Genomic DNA, 19306 nt, shown 5'->3' with positions numbered 1-19306 from the left:
TAATTATTTGTGCGTGGGAACCGCTTAATTCTGAGTGGCTATTGATCTGAATGAGCAATCAAAGTGATCCTTCCAGATCAATCTCGCGGCGAAACTTGCCTTAGCCAACCTCTAATCAGATAGTCACTTACATCATTACAATTTCAATTTCTAATATATTATTTAATAAAATAGAACAAAATGCAAAATGTTCTTTAAGTTATTATAGAAACTATTCCGCTTCAAACCTTTATTCTGGCTGCTCTCTTGCAAAAGCAAGCACACATCGACGTATGTCATCAGCATCGTGGTTGCAACAAAATTTTCCCACAGTTCGATTTTATAAGGTTTTACATAAAATGACATTGAGTTTTAACGTATGTCCCACATACACTCTCTCATTCATTCCAATGTATTCACCCCAAAATATAATAAGCAAATAATAATTTTGAATAATTTTTATACTACATAACATACAGTAATTTAAGTTTTGGAAAGAAAACTCCAATTAAGTGATTTTATATACTGTGGTGTTTGATGACATTTTAGTAATTTTCTCAATCTCTGTAACTATAATAGATAAAAATCTGAAATTTTAACAGGATCGTTTCCTTAATAACGAAAGATTGCGTACCACATTTGAACAAAATCGGATTATAATTACTATGGTTTATTTATATTCGTAGGGGGTATAAATTTGCATACTGACTGAATGTTACTTGAGACCGTTCACACGGCTGGTAGCATCAGCTGCGCAGTGAGTCAGAGCAAAGAAAAAACGTAGCCATCCTAAAGCCAAGGTGCCTCACTGCATCGAATGTTATCTTGTAATAACTTGGTATGTTACAATCCGTATTCGTGGGTAGAAATATGAGTGTCCTCTATTTTTTCGAGTTCACACAAAAAGGTCTTCGCAGATGGGATACGGTTCTAGTTACTCAAAGGTTTACAGCACGCTAAACCTCGCTTAAGTTTTGGGTTTCTAGGGAAATAATTTCCAGTTTATATCTTCGGAATTTTACTGTGCAAGCGATACTACTGCTATGCGAGCGATATTTCTGTATGCTCGATATCGAGGAGTATCGTGTAAATGGTATGAAATTCTGGTAAACCATGTGAAATTACATATGTTATTGTAATCCCAGAGTCTGGAGATGGGTATAGAAAGCAAGCAAGCATGCAGGTTGGGGCCGGAAACAGTAACGCCTTTGTGTCGAGGTGAAATGATCCCATCTTTGTACAACAGTTCAGCCTGCTGAGGGTGCTCTGCTCACATGTCGGGTGCGGATGAATTGTGACTGTCGGCAGTGGTGGATGCCACCTGACTGTGCAGGAAAATATCTAGTGCTGTGAGGAGTATACCTACAGAGCATGTGCTTACGCAGTTTGTCTTTACGGTATATGTAAAACAGCTATATGTAAAACAATAGCTATATGAAGGATGCAAAAGGGGCGATTTTATGTCACTGGATACGAATTGTACGTTTACTACATCGACATAATAAGCAGTGATATATTGTCGGTTTGGAGATTGGTTTCACGCTCTAATATTCAAGCTGCCGTCCTTAGTGGCAGAGCAGTGTAATTGAGTAAGAGTCTCTCCATATTTGACGACCTGTATGCCACTTTTGCAGGATTTAACTGTCAGTGCAATATGGCGATCTGTACAAAATAGTTTTGCCGCTGAAAGTCTCGTCTGCAGAAGGAAAAAGGTAGACAGTATTTCCACACTGGCAGCATCAGTAATTTGGCAGGTAAGTTCAATAAGTGCCGATCATAATGCTCCATTCATTCACAAGACTTCCTTTGTGTTGGGACTTAGGAGCTTCTATATAGCGGTGACAACATTTGCATTTCGGAGATGTTTGTTCGAAGCAGGACTTAACGATTTCGAGAAAGGGTAACATGTGATGGATGGTGTGCCACGTTAGGACCATCAGAAGGAATGCATTCGTCGTTATTCTGGGTATTTTCGTAAACGGCTTCTGTTAGGACATGAATTTCCATGCAGACAAGCTGAGACATCACGAAAGCACCTACAAAAGCATTCATTAAATATTTCTGCTACACTTTACAATTTCTGAGAAGTCGACTCAGCTCTTATTTACATAGCCATGTGACATCAGTATAACATTGAGAACCTTTTAGATGTGTCTGCGATGGTGAGTTGCTATGTGAACATTTTGCAGCACTGCGTCAGCCACTCTGGGCAAGTAAACATGTGCACAGTTAGATGCAGGTCGTATGTCCTGTTAGGATCACTAGGAACAATGCACCCTGTGTTGTTCTGGGAAGCACTGGAACAGATTTCTATAGCACAACCTGTGATGTCAGTATAACGTAGAGAACCTTTTAACTGCATCTGTGAGGGTGAGTCGCTTGGCAATTAGGTCTTTGCTGGACTGCAGGTAGAGAGGTATTGCACCAGCAACTGTGTCTAGGTGAACACATGCATGCGGCCCAGAGGGTGACTTGGCTCTTATTTACATAGACATGTGAAGCCAGTATAACACTTGAAGAATTCTAGCTGTATACCCAGAAATAGATGCGACTTTCACCTGCTGGCTGTAGGTGACAGCAGCCTGAAAGCAATGACTCACGCCCCTGCATTTGTCTGTCTGATCGTGGCTCATGGTGGCGTCGGCTCATGTGCATGTTTGAATAGTTCACAGATACGTTGCAGTTGACAATAGTTCGAATGCGTTTTTTTTCATGCAATGAGTGTTTCTTCACTTCATTATACAAGTAGTTTGAAGGTCTGTAGACTATTTACTGTGACCCCAAGCTAGTCAGAGTGAGTGTTTTGTATCAGTGTAATAAATAGATTATATCAAATCCATCCCTAAATAAATTGTTCCAAGACAAATAAAGTACAGTTATTCCTAGCCAGCAGCCCAGCACAGGCTGACTCCTTTTCCCACGAATTCCTAGGAAGAGGTGGCGGTTGGATGACTTACATTAGAGGAGGTAGCCCAAGTGACCTATTATCCCTCTATTTTCTCAGGTTAGTGGAGGTATCCGAAGTGACCTTTTTCTTCAAAAATTTGAGCTTTCCGCCTTTTTCTGGGGGGGGGGGGGAGAAGGGGGAGGAGGTTAGGTTAGTGGAGGTAGCCCAACTGACGTATCTTCCTGCCAAAATTTGAACTTCCTATCATGTCATCATTGCAATGTTACCAAATCTATCGCTGCCATCTTGGATCAGTCACCTTGAATAAATTTGGCAACAGTGCAACGTGGGGTGGTGCCGCCATTGTCCCACTACTGATGTACCACCTTATTGGAAAAGTCAACAGAAACAATGTTCGCATATGGGGGTTGGAAAATCCACATTCACCATTGCAACACGAAAGAGACTTACCGAAGATCAATGTGCCCTGTGCCGTATTCCGTACAAAGGTTTATGGATTATTTGTAAGTAGGCTGTTTAGGTTTTTATGCTGGTAACGCCACGTAGCGCTCTGTATGAAAATCACTGACTGTGCTGTGTGGAGTCTGTGGCTGGTTTGCATTGTTGGAATATTTGCTATTGTAGTGTTGGGCAGTTCGATGTGAACAGTGCATAGCGTTGTGCAGTTGGAGGTGAGCCGCCAGCAGTGGTGAATGTGGGGAGAGAGATGGCAGAATTTTGAGAGCGGACGATCTGGACGTGTGTCCACCAGAAAGAGTAAATTTGCAATACTGGCTATCACGAACTGATATATACATATGATGACTTTTGAATATTATTAAGGTAAATACGTTGTTTGTTCTCTATCAAAATCTTTCATTTGCTAACTATTCCTCTCAGTAGTTAGTGCCTTCAGTTGTTAGAATCCTTTATTTAGCTGGCAATATTGGCGCTCGCTATATTGCAGTAGTTCGAGTAACGAAGATTTTTGTGAGGTAAGTGATTCATGAAAGGTCTAGGTTATTGTTAGCAGGGCCATTCTTTTACAGGGATTATTGAAAGTCAAATTGTGTTGCGCTAAAAATAATGTGTCACTTTAGTGTTGATAAGAATAAGTAAAGAGAGAAATGTCTGAGTACGTTCAGTTTTGCTGAGCTGTTTGAAAATCAAATAACGTAGAGGTTTTCCAGCACTGTCATTTATAAATTTTTTTTAAGGGGATCTTTCACATTTTTCTTTGTGGAAAGAACTGTAATGGAAGTCATATACCTGGACATGTTGGAACAATTACTGTTTCCTCAAGTTATGGAAGATTCCCAGGACTTCATTTTCCAACAGGATGGAATTCTGTCCCATTGGCACCGTGATGTACGAATCTTTTTGAATGACTCCCTTCCTTAGCGCTGGATCGGTCGCAGGGGACTTCTGCCTCTGCACGTCTGGCCACCGAGATCTCCTGATCTCACACCCTGGGGTTATGGAAGGAAGCTGTTTTTGTCCCGCCTCTACCAACCACTCTAACCGGATCACTGCTGCTGTGCACTCACTAACAGCAGATACGCTTTCGCGATTGTGGGACGAATTTGGCTACCGCGTCGATGTTTGCCGTGCAGCCAACGGTGGCCACATTGTACATTTATAACATTTCTAATTATTAAATAATTATTATAGATTATTAAATTTATTAAATTGATATCAAACATTATGGAAAAAAAACTCTGACACTTTCTCTTTTCATTGGTATAAAGCTTGTTCATTCTGGATTTGTATTTGGATAAATACAAAGTTTTGAAATTGGGTCCATCATTTAGAATAATCCTGTATATTACGAGAGTTGCAGTATTGAACGTCTTACAAATCAGTACACGATGGACTACTTCAAAGGTTGTTGCGTAGGCCTTTTTGGCTGTAGGGCTGCAGCTTCTGGGAAACTAGATTTGACGTGAACTAGAAAGGAAAATTAATTTTTTATCAATTCCTAAATGTTTCATATTTTAATCTACTCTTCTGGCCATTAAAACTGCAATATCTTGAAGACAGGGGACAACAAGCGTCAAATTGGTGTAAAGCACACTTTACGCTTGTGTATAAAGACGATTAGCACTTCAACGAAACAGCACAATGGAGATAGGACTGAACCCATCTATTACAAGAATATAAAGAATTATTACATAAAGGGTTTCTGATCCAGGAATCGCATTTGTGTTTGCTTGTTCGCGAGAGTAACGTGTTAAGTCTCAAGGAAGAAGCAGAAAGACTGCCAGCGCGTGTCGAAATTCAACAGTGGCACGATCGTCGTCTATGGAGATGGTGGTTCACTATTCCGCAAAATCACTGCTCGCATTTTTAGGGGTCGCAAGACTGTAATGCGAGTATGGAGTTGACGGGCTCGGGATGGTTGTGCCCAGCACCATATAGGATCTCAATAGCCTCTCACGACTAGCAGCCGACTCTACTGTGCTGTCATGCCACGTACGTTGAGACACTAAAACAATACAAGGCACGAAGTTACCAGATCGATAATCCGCCATGAATCGTAGCGAGCATTTACACACCCCGTGCAACTGCCAAGTTGAAAATTGCTACGCTTTAAGAACAGCCTGGGAGCATCATTAACAGCAACATATGTTGCTTTATGGGCGATATGGCCAGCTGGGCTAATCTGACACCTTATTAACATACATTGTGCTGTACCAAACTGTCACACCTATTTTGTGTATTTCATTTACAGTGAAGGAAATGAATATTTTACATCACACAGCACCAGTTCTGTACTTATCAAACGTAGTGGTGGTGTTGGTCGTAAGGTGATGGGTATTAACTAATTTAACTTTCGCTCCATCATAATCAGTTTCACGTGCGAGACCCACAGGTGCGGATACACTCCTGTATTCGTTGTGGCATGGAAGCAATGCCATCTTTAGGAATTTCTTGCCATGCATCAAACACATGCTGCGTCAGTTCATGGAGCCTAGTATGAAATTCTCCCATCACGTCCCAGACGTGCACCATTGGTGACGATCAGGAGACCAGGGGATTGTACATTCGTCAAGGCACTAAATGGTTAAAAACTTGTCTTGACAACCATACTAATTTTATCATCACATGAGGCATTCCGGGAGAACCCATGCGTCTGCAGCGTGAAATATAGGATATTATAAAAATATTTAAAAACTGTAAATTTCACAAACTTAGTGGAGCGGATAATACATCTGTCGAAATCCTACTGAATACCTCAGGGCGTTTCTGGTGTGAACTATAGTGTGGGATCTTGCATTAGGATGCTGGAATATGCAATTTGGCAGTCTTGTGACGGAGGTATGACAACATTGCTTATCAGTCTTACCACATACTGGCGAATATTCAGCTTCCCTTTAACAATTACCAAAGTAATTCTGTTGGCTCTTAGAAAGGTATGGGCCTCGAGAATCACTGCTTCCAGTTAACTTTCTGCAGGTCGTCTACGGTCACATTGGCTTCGACCTGATTACCTTAAACAAAGCGAGGCTCATCAATAAACGCCATAGAACGCCAGTGTCAGAGCTGACTTTGATCCTAAACCATGCAAGTCTGTGTTGTCCTTAGTAGTGGGTCAGCAGTAAAGACGTATAGCAGCTCGGGAACTCAACCCAGCTCCCAGTAACCTGTTCGGGACGATTCGTGGTGACACTGTACGTAACCTCTGCTTGGTTTTCAGCTGTTGTCACCCACCTATTCGTCAGAGCCAATCTAGCAGCCCCTCGATCTTCAGCTGGTGCAATCCTCCAGGAGGGATCCGTGCCTACTCTTGTTGCCACACTGTTGTCTTGTATCCGTGTGGTCGCCATTCGCTATGCAGTGATTTCGCTACAGCTAATGGTCTGTCCGAGCTGTGAGTATTGTGCCCCCATGACCCTGAAGTGATTGTTTCGACGTTTCTCAATGTTCAAAAGGTGGCAACTAGCTGCACGTGCATGTTCCCTGGGTATACTGTGTTGCGATCTCCAAATTCCAATAACGTTAGACACACCCAAAATACATCACGCGCTCGTACTATTATGAATTATAAGTATGTTATTTTTCTGGGTTGGAAACAAGCTCCCATCTGCTTGAAATTTTAATCAGCATAACCCAACGGCATGTAAAGAACTTACACTGACAAAAATGGGAATTGATACACCATGAAGAGGTTGTGCGAAAGCTACCAAACAGATCTTCCATTCTCCTCTGCCAACTGAGCTACTTCTGCCAAGAACTCATCTCCTGTCATCCATACCTCACAGAAGCTCACCTGTTCACATTCCACTGTGGCTAAGCCATGTCTCCGCAAAATCCTTTCTTCAAGGTACGTCAGTCCCGGAAGTTTCGTGGAGAACTTCTGTGAAGTTTGGTAGGTTGGAGATAAGGCACCGGAGGAAGTACAGCGGTGAGTCTGGATCGTGAGTCGTGCCCAGGCCGCTCTATTCGTAGAGCAGTTGCGCGCGAAAGGCGAAGGTCCCGGATTCCGGCCCCGCACGGCCACACAGTTTTAATCTGCCAGGAGATTTCATATCAGCGCACACTCCGTTGCAGAGTGAAAATCCCATTCTGAGAATGGAAGATCTCATGGTATAACACTTTCCATTTTAGTCAGTGTAAGTTCTAATTCGAAATTAATTCAGCATCTGCAACTGTTGTCCTCATTTGTTATTTATGCTGTGGCTCGTAGTATATACACAACTCGACACTAAAATTGCTACACCACGAAGATGACGTGCTACAGACGCGAAATTTAACCGACAGGAAGAAGATGCTGTGATATGCAAATGAGTAGAATTTCAGAGCATTCACACAAGGTTGGCGCCGGTGGCGACACCTACAACGAGCTGACATGAGGAAAGTTTCCAACCGATTTATCATACACAAGCAGCAGTTGACCGGCGTTGCCTGGTGAAATGTTGTTGTAATGCCTCGTGTAAGGAGGAGAAATGCGTACCATCACGTTTCCAACTTTGATAAAGGTCGGATTGCAGCCTATCGCGATTGCGGTTTATCGTATCGCGACACTGGTGCTCGCGTTGGTCGAGATCCAATGACTGTAATATAATATGGAATCGGTAGGTTCAGGAGGGTAATACGGGACGCCGTGCTGGATCCCAACGGCCTCGTATCACTAGCAGTCGAGATGACAGGCATCTTATCTGCATGGCTGTCACGGATCGTGCAGCCACGTCTCGATCCCTGAGTCAACAGATGGGAACGTTTGCAAGACAACAACCATCTGCACGAACAGTTTGACGACGTTTGCAGCAGCATGGACTATCAGCTCGGAGACCATGGATGCGGTTAGCCTTGACGCTGAATCACAGATAGGAGCGCCTGCAGTGGTGTACTCAACGACGAACCTGGGTGCACGAATGGCAAAACGTCATTTTTTCGGATGAATCCAGGTTCCGTTTAGAGCATCATGATGGACGCATCCGTGTTTGGCGACATCGCGGTGAACGCACATTGGAAGCGTGTATTCGTCGTCGCCATACTGGCGTATCACCCGGCTTGATGGTATGAGGTGCCATTGGTTACACGTCTCGGTCACCTCTTGTTCGCATTGACGGCACTTTGAACAGTGGACGTTACATTTCAGATGTGTTCCGACCCGTGGCTCTACCCTTCATTCGATCTCTGCGAAACCCTACATTTCAGTAGGATAATGCACGACCTCATGTTGCAGGTCGTGTACGGGCCTTTCTGGATACAGAAAATGTTCGAGTGCTGCCCTGGCCAGCACATTGTCCAAATCACTCATTAGTTGAAAACGTCTGCTCACTGGTGGCCGAGCAACTGACTCGTCACAATACGCCAGTCACTACTCTTGATGAACTGTGGTATCGTGTTGAAGCTGCATGGGCAGCTGTTGCTGTACATTGCATCCAAGCTCTGACTCAATGCCCAGGCGTATCAAGGCCGTTATTACGGTCAGAGGGGTTGTTCTGGGTACTGATTTCTCAGGATCTATGCACCCAAATTGCGTGAAAAAGTAATCACATGTCAGTTCTAGTATTATGTATTTGTCCAATGAATACCCGTTTATCACTTGCATTTCTTCTTGGTGTAGCAATTTTAATGGCCAGTAGTGTATTATTGTTGATTTTAGTCGTGTGAGGCACATAACATTTCCTATTATCGTAGTCTTTTGTCTTTAAAAAATACTTCGTTTATGCAATCCAGTATACAACAGATCTACGTAATATTCGATAAAGTATTTCCGTTCTACAAGAGATAGGAGACACTAGAAACAGTGAGGAAACTTTCGTTCAACCTACACAAGATGGTCCTTTTAAGAGGAGAAACGGCGTCGGGCGTGTAAACCAGGTATACGTAGACTCTGGGAGGGCAGCTGTGCCCGGACTTCGTATCGCGGTGCCGGTGCCGCCGCGTCAGCCGGCCACGCTATCAGCCGGCGCTCCCGTGGTTTGGACGCGCGTCGCGGCGTCCCCCTGAGCTGAGCTGAGCTGGGCTGAGCGTAGCCACGGCCGCAGCCGGGCGAGCTATTTGCATACCCTGAGCGCCGCGCCGCTCTTGAAAGCTGTTCAGCTGGCACCGTTCCGGGCTTATAATTGTCGATGCCTTTATAAATAAGTCTGTTTTGGGTCCCAAGCCCGGAAAACACGTGGGACGCAAATGAAGTGAGGAAGGCGTTAGACTCAGCTTCTGCAGAAGGAGCACATTAGTGTTTAACTTACCGACGACAATGACGTCATTAGAGAAGGAGCACAAGCTCGGATTAGGGAAGTAAATCGGCGGTGCCCTTTCAAAGGAACCATCCCGGCAATTGCCTTAAGGGGGGACGTTGATGAAAAACACACACTATTTGTTTGATGATGATGTTCAGATGTGTGTGAAATCTTATGGGACTTAACTGCTAAGGTCATCAGTCCCTAAGCTTACACACTACTTAACCTAAATTATCCTAAGGACAAACACACACACCAATGCCCGAGGGAGGACTCGAACATCCGCCACACTATTTCAAAAATGCACCAAATCCACATTTTTGTAGATATGACAATGAAATTTTGTACCACGCTTTATATGAATGTAACACATTTACATATAAAATCCTTTGATTATATATATTCAACTAATTTTTTAATGAATTTGAAGTTTTATTTTCAAAAAATATGTATGTTCCTTTTTCTCAGAAAGTCTTCAAGAGATATCTATAAAAATTTCTCTGTTTCATCTCTTTATATGTTGTAAGCTTCTATCATGAGGTTTTCGGAATAGATCAAATAGGAGAACTTTCATAATTTTTTAATTATAATACCACAACTACAATTTCAAATTCATGCAAAATTCCAAGCACTTTGCCTCATATCTCAGCTTGCAATCAGAATTTCAAAATTTACTCTCAAGACAACGTTTATTATGATTACAGAAATATGTGTACAAAATTTCGTAATTCTAGCATTCATAGAATCTGACGAAAAGGTACATAAACTTTAAAAAACAAACTTTTCAGGAAACTCAATTTAAAGTTCAACCTAACTTTTTTCCTTATGTCACTTCTTCAGAAGGCACCACATTTGTACTCTGGGTCGTCTTTCCCTTCAAGGATTCTCTTACGGTTTCTTGTTGCCTGTCCTCTTTCCTTTAGCAAGTCTTCAACTGACTTTCCAGCTGTAAATCTATTTTTCTCAGGCTGTCTTGAGTAAAATTTCCTATCTTGAAGACCATTCTTTCTAATACCCTCATCCTCCCGACGTTCCCATCGTTAAATACAAAGCTGCATCATAAATTGCAATTCTGACAACTGTAGCAGATGCAAATGAGTTTTTAGAGCATTGTTTCCATACGAGTGAATATAGAGACTCATTTGGATTTTAGGTTTTGCCATGAACACACTTTCTGAGAAGTGCAGGACCACCCAAAGATGATTTATAAAACACAAGAGTATGTATCACGGCCTTCTACATGTATCCCGCACACGTTTGGTTAAAAGAAATACACAGTATCGTTGTTCACTGAGCTGGTATTGAAGAACTGCTTCAAAACGTGGGCGTGGCAGGGAGGCTGCGTCACGCTTTTAGTTGATTTCCAGGCACTTCGGATGCTATTTCAACATTGAAACTTTGGGAACTTATTGTCCGTGAGTTGTACTAACAAATAAAAAATAAATCGAAAATTGACATTTTTGTTCTATTTCATCAACGTCCCCCCATAAGCGACTTAGGAAAATCACGTAAAACCTAAATTAGGATGGCCGGACAGATGTTTGAAGTCCGCAGCTCGTGGTCGTGCGGTAGCGTTCTCGCTTCCCACGCCCGAGTTCCCAGATTCGATTCCCGGCGGGGTCAGGGATCTTCTCTGCCTCGTGATGAATGGGTGTTGTGTGATGTCCTTAGGTTAGTTAGGTTTAAGTAGTTCTAAGTTCTAGGGGACTGATGACCATAGATGTTAAGTCCCATAGTGCTCAGAGCCATTTTTTTGAACAGGTTTGAACCGTCGACCTCCCGAACGCGAGTCCCGGGTGCTAACTACTGCGCCACCATCTCGCTCGGTAGCTTTACAACATTTTCCATGCCGTTAGAGATACGCCGACGAAAGCAACAACAACGGTATGAAGAGTGCACAAGATCTTCTCTCCAAGCAAATAACCTTTTTTATTTAATTTTAAGGGCATTACTTCAATCTATCATTGTGCCTGAAATTCATTCAACGCCTGATGCTCCATAATTTCATTTCCTGCATTAAGGACGTTGTCCTCTTACTGATTTTTTTTTCAACCAGAAGAAGAACTAATGCTACATAAGATGTTATAGTTTCATTCTTTTTGTCTTTAAAAAGTCATTTATGTATCTACATCGGAGGCACCATGTAACCGCTGCACCTGGTAAAGAACGTTAGAAAATTGGTCTTCAGTGGAAATTCTCGAAGCCCTCCTATTGGATCTGTAGTAAAATAGTTACGTATGTTACTTTCAATACATTTTCTATCAGCGTACATTGGCTAACTTAAAAATATTGAGTTCTAACAAAATGGTGACTGTTGAACAAAAATGTAGTTTTTAGTCCAAAAGCTAGAGACAAAAACGTGCACCGAAGACACACTTCAAAAGAAATCACGAAAAGGCTGTGTATGCTGACAGAGAATCCATTTTAGAATGCCGGCATCAAATTCCCAGCCAGCGATCCCTGGACCACACAGCAATCTTTCCAAATTGAAAGGAGATCTTCCTCCATCTTATTCGTGGCCTATGGTGGTCATGTGGGCCTCTTTGGTAGCTTTAGTCATGCGGCGTTCTGCTTTCTTGCGACGCTTTTCTTCTGCGTTTGTGCAGAAGTTGTAAAGGACTGGTCCGATCTCAAGCTCGAGCACTTCCACAATTTCCATAATGCCCGTTAGGCCGTCGCTAAAATTACATGCTGCCACATTGGGCGCGATGTCGACTATTTTTTTCCTCGCTGCGGGTGGTTTTCGGAGACACTTTTTCACAAATCGCCTTTTAACCTGATAACGGAATTTCTGGAGGACTTGTCATGAACACTACAATAAAGTAGACATCCCAGAAAACATTTTCTCTAAAAAATCAAATCTCTGAAATTTTCAAATAGATTACCCCCCCGCAAGTCACACTGCGAATACGAAATGTACAGATGGGCGACATTTCTGAGACAGATGCTATAACACCCAACATTTGAAATTTTTTATTATTCTCAGAAGTAGCTCCAGCTGATAATCATGATGGCATACTCGTGTGAAGTAAGTGCAGGCGGCACCGTCCCTCTGACTAGGACTCATAGCAGATCCACTATGTCCCACCTGAAGGGAGCATAAGGTATGGGTGAAGAAAGGCTCCTTTCGTTTGAAGCCGAGCTAGCACAATGGACTCACATTCAGGTAGACAGTTCAAATCTTCTTTTCTGTAATACCCCTAGATCGTTTAAAGCAAATTCTAGGATGATTCGTTTCAAAGGGCACGGTCGAGTTCCTTCTCCATCCTCCCCTAAATTCGAGCAAGTGATCTCAATGTAGACGGGGAGTTAAATGCTAACCTTTCTTTCTTTTCCTTTGAAACCACGGCTTTGAAGACGTCTCGGAGAACTAATACCAGCAGAAATCTCTCAGCCTAGAACGGCGACTCCTGCCCAGTGACTAATAACAAAAGTGGTTGCAGCGGCGCCAGTGGAAAAGCAAAAGTAGAGTTTCAGACAAAAATAATGTACAGCAGAGTGGAGAAGAAAATTGAGGATCTGTTAGATGAACATCAAGTCGGCTTTTGGAAAGGTAATTAAGCAGCCAAGTAGATGCAGTATTTCTCGATTTCCAAAAAGCATTTCACTAAGTACCATATCTATGCTTATTGTCAAAACCTTGATTAAGTGGGGTATTAAATGAAACACGTGACTGGACTGAGTATTTATTGGTAGAGAGGACACTGCATGTTACCTTGGATGGAGAGTCATCCAGAGATCTAGAAGTGACTTCAGGTGTACCCCCGGGAAGTGTGAAGGCTCCCTTGTTATGTTTTGTATTAACTATTTTGCGCACATTATTAGTTTTAATCTCAGACTTCTCGCAGCTGATGCAGTTATCTACGGCTGTACAAATATTTTATCACACATTGACAAGTCAGTCTATAAAGGAGATTGCACGGGATTTTGAACGTATACAGAGAAGGGTAGCACGTATGGTCACAGGTTTGTTTGCCCGCGAGAGTGTCATAGAGATGTTGAAAGAACTGAACTGGCAGACTCTTGGAGATAGACAGGAACTATCCCGAGAAAGCCTACTGATAAAGTGAGAACTAGCTTTAAATGACGACTCTAGGAATATACTAAAACCCCTACATATCGCCCATGTAGGAAGCGTAGCTACAAGATTAGATTAATGACAGCACGCGCATAGACATTTAAACAATCAATTCTCCCGCGCTCCACACGTGAATGGAGCGGGTGAAAGCCCTAATATCTGACCCAGTGCGCCGCACCCTGCACGCTCTGGCACGCAGTTCAGAGTGGTTTGCAGAGTACACAGGGTGATATTTTCCACCGTGTACATACTCTACGGACTGATCGATGAGAGGATACGGAAAAAAAGATCTAATGAATTACGTGCGGAAATGCACGGTTTCTATGCTAAAGACCGTTTATTCAGTCATACTGTGTTACATGTGGTCTTATACGCACCGTACCATGCAAAAAAGTTGTTCAAATGGCTCTGAGCACTATGGGACTTAACATCTGAGGTCATCAGACCCCTAGAATTTAGAACTACTTAAACCTAACTAACCGAAGGACAGCACACACATCCATGCCCGAGGCAGGATTCGAACCTGCGACCGTAGCGGTCGCGCGTTTCCAGACTGAAGCACCTAGAACCGCTCGGCCACACCGGCCGGCTGTACCATGCAGGCACATATACAGTACATGTGGTTTCCTCATAGAAGGTGATACTATTCCTCGTACGTCATTCCCTAGTGCCCTCTCCTGCCATAGTAATTGGTAATGTTCTGTCCGATTCACTTCTTTTGCTGACTCACCTTATAATGGATGTGATACGCGTTGTACACAATAGTTCTGTATTTGAATCGAGAGCTTTCCGACATGGTTTTCGCTCACTGAAAGGTAAATGGCAACGGGCGGCGGGCAGCAGGGTTGTATCAGGAGACCCATCGGGCCGGCCGCTGTGGCCGAGCGGTTCTAGGCGCTTTAGTCCGGAACCATGCGGCTGCTACGGTCGCAGGTTCGAATCCTGCCTCGGGCATGGATGTGTGTGATGTCCTTAGGTTACTGAGGTTTAAGTAGTTCTAAGTCTAGAGGACTGAAGAGCTCAGATGTTAAGTCCCATAGTGCTTACAGCCATTTGAACCATTTTCTTAAGAGACCTATCCCAGCGGATAACAGCCACAGCATTCAATGTTTGCAACAGCGTTTGGCCGTTTGTCTGAGACGGGGTCGTTTCAGGAAGCAGGAGATCATGAAGGACGTACCTGAAATGTTCGGACGACAGATTTGGAGGGAAATATGATTAACGCTGTGGAAGGCGACCGCCGAGTCAGTGCCAGGCAGTTGGCCCGCCAGTACAGGGTAAGCCAGACGACCGTGAGGAACATTCTCCATGACAATTGTGCTACAACCCTTTACATTTACAGCTTGTGCAGGACTTACTAGCAACAGACTTTTCACATGGGTAGCAGTTTTGTCACTAGCGTCTTCACCAGGCAACTACGATTCCGGGACTTGTGTCATCCATCCGATTCACAGACGAGAAAACCTTTATGCGGAGTGGTATTTTCAGCTTTTATAACATCTGTGGGATGAACCCAATGGTATTTTGACAGCGGATCATTAGCATAGGTGCAACCGAACTGTGTGGGCCGGGATAATCGGGGACGGTATTTTGGGACCATGCTTCCTTCCACTTCACCTAACCGGCTGGAACTATCAGCGTTTCTTTTGGTTGACTTTACCTCCTCTGCTGGAAGAAGTTCCGTTGGTGATTCGAAGGGTTATGTGGCTGCTACATGATGGTACTGCAGCGCACTTCGCCGTTAACCTCCGGACGCATCTCAATCGTATCTTCCCTGGTCGATGTATCGGACGAGGGCGTCCAGTTGCAGGCCCTGCTCGTTCGCCGGATCTCAACCCGTGCGGTTTCCCGGTTATGGGGCCCATCTCAAAAGTATCGTGTATGCAGAGCCCATTCCAGATGTGGAGACACAGCGTATTCAAGCTGCCTTTGACACTGTTCGGGTGCAGCCTGGCCGATGTAATAGTATGAGACAGAACATGGTACGGCGCGTACACGCGTGCGTTGAGGCACATGGAAACCATTTTTAATATATACTGTAACTGTGGCTGCGTAGTACATCGCGTGTTAGACCGCACTCTCTGTAACAATGTATGATTAAATATATGGTCTCTAGAATGGAAACCATGCATTTCCGGAAATAAGTTCATTAGACCTTTATTGTACCACATCCTATCATCGATCAGTCCCTAGAGCTTGTGCAAGCTCGAAAAAATCACCCTGTAGATGTAGATGTAGATGTGTTATATCTGCAACAGCATCATAGTCAGAGGGCTAAGCACAGGGACAAACACAGCCAGTAAGAAATAATCAATGAGCAACAACACGAAGACAGCCTGTACCACTGTGTACTGACCGTTCTCAACATGTGTTTGTTTCCGGAATTACTTTTATAGGACTCTTCTTTTCTCCACAATTTTGGCACTTATTAAAAAATGAGTTTTCCATTTCATCTTAGATGAAAAGATGGGAAGATTTTGAAATAACAAGTTATTATGTAACTTTTAAGGACCAATTTCATCATTGTACAATATACTGTTGCTTTGTGATGATAAAAACAGTTGAAACGTACTCGCACTCATGTAGCAGGTGTATCTCATCCGTCAATTTATTGGTGATTACTAATTCTGTACTGAAGTTCATTGTTTGTCATTAATAAATATAATCAGTTTGTCAAGTTGAGCCGGCCGCGGTGGTCTCGTGGTTCTAGGCGCGCAGTCCGGAACCGCGCGGCTGCTACGGTCGCAGGTTCGAATCCTGCCTCGGGCATGGATGTGTGTGATGTCCTAGGTTTAAGTAGTTCTAAGTTCTAGGGGACTGATGACCACAGCTGTTAAGTCCCATAGTGCTCAGAGCCATTTGAACCATTTTTGTCAAGTTGAGTGGGATTATAAAGCCATCTAAAACGGAATCTTAACGAAAGTAATACCACCCAAAATGCTCCGCACGATGGGAGCTAACAAACTGCTCATGTACACTATGTGAACATATAAATTTGTTGTAGATTTAGTGTCTATAACATCTTGTTGTTGTGATGTGTACCACGGCTTCGAAATGTTGAGCCTAAAAGGAAAATGGAAACTTAATGTGACACCAAGAGCCGGAAAGTTTCCGGAAATATTGAAAGCAACAGAGAAAGCGTTCCGCAAAAAAATAGTTCCCTATATTTAGACAACACAAAACCATCACTTCTGAACGTTTTCCAACTGTAAATTTACGCCAGTGGTACGTGGAAAAAGACGAGATTATACCAAACGCCGTCACAGGAAAGGAAAACTCACCTGTTTGAATGTCTCTTGTGATTTTGTGTTCATACTGCGTGCCACTGTAGAAGTACGGAGACTAACACGTTAGAAGAAAGAGACGGCAGCGCATACATCTACTGCCATTTAAAGGACACGGGGGATCTCCGTAAATACAGTACGGCGCACTCCTGCCATTACGCCAGCGCCGGTCTGCCTGCCCAGTTTGCACGAGCTGCGCCGCAGCGCCGGAGCTGAATACGTCCGCGTAATGGAGGCGCCGTGTCGCGTGAATTAAGCCGCCCGTATTCTTCAGAAAACTGCCGGCGCGCCTCCTTCCCGTGCCTAAGAGGCTTACGATGGCGCACCACGCCGCCGGTTGCTTCCCTAGCAATAATGGCGCTGAGGTACCGCGTTTACATCAACACACGTGCCCTTTTCAAGAAGCCCATAACGTTTGCGCTATATAAACGAGAGTAAACAAACGAAATTGGTAATATTCGGTAGACACGTGCAGAAAGTAGGCCAGATTTGATGTACGGGGGACGTTCAATAAGTAATGCAACACTTTTTTTTTTCTCGGCCGATTTCGGTTGAAAAAAAAAACAAATGTGGAATTTGTTGTGGGACATCGTGGAATATTCCCGCTTCAGCCCCTACAATTTCAGGAAATCCTGACAGGTGTGGTACTACACGTAGCCTTCAAAATGGTGTCTGTAACGGAGGTGCGTTCCAGTCAGAAACCTGTCATTGACTCTCTTTTGGCGGAAAACTAGAGATTCGCAGATACTCATAGGCGGCTTGGTAGTGAACAAAAGCACGGTAAGTTGTTGGGCGAGACGTTTGTTATCATCACATCAGTATCGCGCAAGCGTCTGATCTCTCTCGTGCCGGCCGGTAACACACACTCTCAGGAAAGTGAAGAAACGACTTCAGCGAGTTCGTTGCCACAAAAATGCAAACGAATTTCTCCTTCCCCAAACAAGTCGAGTACCCGAAAGGAGCTCACAAAACTTCGTTGGATTGTTCTTCATGTAGACGATGGGGAGGTTACTGATGCGGCAAGACGTTGGCTCCAACGTCGGATAGTACGGTGGCATCGTCAGGGCATAGAGACCTTTTCTGTAAGGTAGCGTAAGGCCGTCGCACTAAACAGAGATTATAATGAAAAATAGAATTTTGTGGCTAAAAGAGAGGGCAATAATATGGTGTATTGGAGTGCTAATAAAACCAACCTGCTTTCAAGAAAAAAAGTGGTACATTACTTACCGAATGCGCCTCGTAAATTCAATTTGAAAAAGAAAAATGTCTACAGCAGTCAAATTGGCAGATATTCAGTGCAGTGCCTCAGTAATTTTATTACGGAGAATTAATTTGGAAACAATGAACCTATTTCTATCGCAGTTTTGTTAGCAGATTCAGGGCCATCAGCAAATGGCACAAAATGGAAACTGATCCTACGAAATTACATTTTCCTGGAGATATATTGACTCAAGCAGGAGACCCCGATTCCAGTCCCTGTCTTGTCACAAACTTTAATCCATTACTTCTGCCTTTAATGAAACTCAGATTCCTTACGTGTTCCCATTCCAGCCGGCCGCTGTGGCCGAGCGGTTCTAGGCGTTTCAGTTCGGAACCTCGCTGCTGCTACGGTCGCAGGTTAGAATGCTGCGTCGGGCATGGATGTGTGTGATGTCCTTAGCTTATTTAGGTTTAAGTAGTTCTAAGTCTAGGGGGCTGATGAACTCAGATGTTAAGTCCCATTGTGCTCAGAGCTATTTGAACCTTTTTGTACGGCCTGGTAAAGGAATTATTTTTCAACGAAATCAGGCCAGTAGAGAAAGCTTCCGAAGTACGACTTCAGATTTGCTCTCTCTTGTTTAAACGTCTATGCGCGTGCTGTCATTAATCTAACCTTGTAGCTACGCTTTCTACGCTGCTATGATCCACGGTGCGCCGAGTTCCGTGCTGGACGCGATTTGACACAAGACACCGGGCTGTCTGGGAGGCCAACCCCATCCATTACGGAGGCTGGAACTCCAGCAACCGCCCTATAGTCCTGATCTTTTCTCATGTGATTATCACGCCTTCTGTGCCCCCCGATAAGGACCTTGTAGGGTCTATGATTCATGCCGCACGAGGATGTGCAGCAGGCAGTAACGGGCTTCTTCAGAAGGCAGGTAACGGTGTTTTACCAAACGTGTACCTTCCAACATGGTGGACTCTACGGCCTTCGAACAGAAAATTTTTGATCGTTCGTTATATATAGTAGAAAGCAGTAACACTGACGTGTAAATTAAAAAGGTGAAGCGCCAGTTAGTACAAAAAGAGTGGGTACAAAATTCTCCTACAGCTGCCATCGCGTACGTAAGGTTTTGGGTTTGTGCAGGCATCAGAACAAGACTATCGATTCCGCTCAATTTGAAGA

The sequence above is a fragment of the Schistocerca americana genome, chromosome 4, assembly GCF_021461395.2.
Source record: "Schistocerca americana isolate TAMUIC-IGC-003095 chromosome 4, iqSchAmer2.1, whole genome shotgun sequence".
Classification (NCBI taxonomy): Eukaryota; Metazoa; Arthropoda; class Insecta; order Orthoptera; family Acrididae; genus Schistocerca; species Schistocerca americana.
The sequence above is the reverse complement of the archived record's forward strand: the minus strand, read 5'-3'. Positions refer to the sequence as shown.